Source organism: Cenococcum geophilum, assembly GCF_001692895.1.
Source record: "Cenococcum geophilum 1.58 unplaced genomic scaffold K441scaffold_8, whole genome shotgun sequence".
In the NCBI taxonomy this organism is placed as follows: domain Eukaryota; kingdom Fungi; phylum Ascomycota; class Dothideomycetes; order Gloniales; family Gloniaceae; genus Cenococcum; species Cenococcum geophilum.
This window is the reverse complement of record NW_027137566.1, coordinates 372861-374791: the sequence shown is the minus strand read 5'-3', so window position 1 is coordinate 374791 and position 1931 is coordinate 372861.

The following is a 1931-nucleotide window of genomic DNA, read 5'->3' as shown; positions in this document are numbered from 1 at the left end:
CAGTTAACCTACTTAATATGTAATTTAACTAACTTAATATATAGTTAACCTACTTAATATGCAATTTAACTAACTTAACACGCAGTTGACCTACTTAACATGCAATTTAACTAACTTAACACGCAGTTAACCTACTTGACATATAATTTAATCAACTTAACACGCAGTTGACCTACTTAATATGCAATTTAACTAACTTAATATACAGTTAACCTACTTAATATGTAATTTAACTAACTTAATACGCAGTTGACCTACTTAACATATAATTTAACTAACTTAATATGCAGTTAACTACTTAACAACTTTAAAAGCTAACTGTATATTTCTTAACATGCGATTAAGGTAAGTTATATACTATATATTTAACTATTATATATAATCTTATACAATCTTATACAATCTTATACAATCTTATAGTCTTATTACTTAGAGGCTCTGCATAAGGCTCTAACACGAAGCTCTACACGAAGCTCTTGCGTACAGAGGCTCTGCACGAAGCTCTGCGCATAGAGGCTCTGCACAAAGCTCTGCACGAAGCTTCGCATAAGGCTCTACACGAGGCCTACACGAGCTCTGCCGTACAGAGGCTCTGCACGAAGCTCTGCACGAAGGCTCTGCACGAGGGTCTGCGCGAGGTCTGCGCGAGGGTCTGCGTACAGAGGCTCTGCACGAGGCTCTGCGAGAAAGCTCTTGCGAAGAACTCTGCGTACAGAGGCTCTGCACGAGGCTCTGCGCGAAGCTCTGCGTACAGAGGCTCTAACCAGAAGCTCTGCATCGGGTCCCCGCTATATTCCCGATAGCCTCTACACGTGCCTCTACCCTATGTAGCCACCTTATTTTTTTACCCTTCCTTCTTCTTTTATCCTCCTACCTAGGGAGGGGCACCAGAACGGCAGCCAGCAGAGGACGTTGCTAGAACTAGACGACCGTCGCCAGAACCAGATGACCGTTACCAGAACCAGACGACCATCGCCAGCCAGACGACCGTCGCCAGAACCAGACGACCGTTGCCAGAGCCAGACGATCGTCGCCAGAACCAGACGAACCGTCGCCAGCCAGACGACCGTTACCAGAACCAGACGACCGTCGCCAGCCAGACGACCGTTACAGAACCAGACGACTGTCGCCAGAACCAGACGACCGTCGCCAGCCAGACGACCGTTACCAGAACCAGACGACCCGTCGCCAGAACCAGACGACCGTCGCCAGCCAGACAACCGTTACCAGAACCAGACGACCGTCGCCAGAACCAGACGACCGTTACCAGAACTAGACGACCGTTGCCAGAGCCAGACGACCGTCGCCAGAACCAGACGACCGTCGCCAGAACCAGACAACCGTCGCCAGAGCCAGACGACAACGACTAGCCAGCCAACACTATAAACGATTCGATCGATCGATCGAATTAAGGTAGCACANACAGGTAGGCATAAACAGGTAGATGCTGACGGGTAGGTAGATATAGACAGGTAGGTAGATGTAGGTAGGTAAGCAGATATAGATAGGCAGGCAGATATAGATAGGTAAGTAGATGCAGATAGGCAAGCAGATGTAGATAGGTAGGTAGATGCTAACGGGTAGGCAGATATAGATAGGTAGGCAGATGCAGACAAGTAGATATAAATAGGTAGGTAGATGCAGACAGGTAAGCAGATGCAGATAGGTAGGTAAATGCTAACGGGTAGGTAAATATAGATAGGTAGGCAGATGTAGATAGGTAGGTAAATGTAGACAGGTAAATATAGATAGGTAGGCGATGCAAATAGGTAGGCAATGTAGGTAGGTAGGTAAGTTAATAGGTAGATAGGTAGAAGAGAACCATCGCTATATTATATTAAATTATCTAAAATAATAATATTTATTGCTAGCCTTATAAATAGCTTTAAAATAGCTTTTATTTATTTAAAATATATTATTAGTATAAAAGA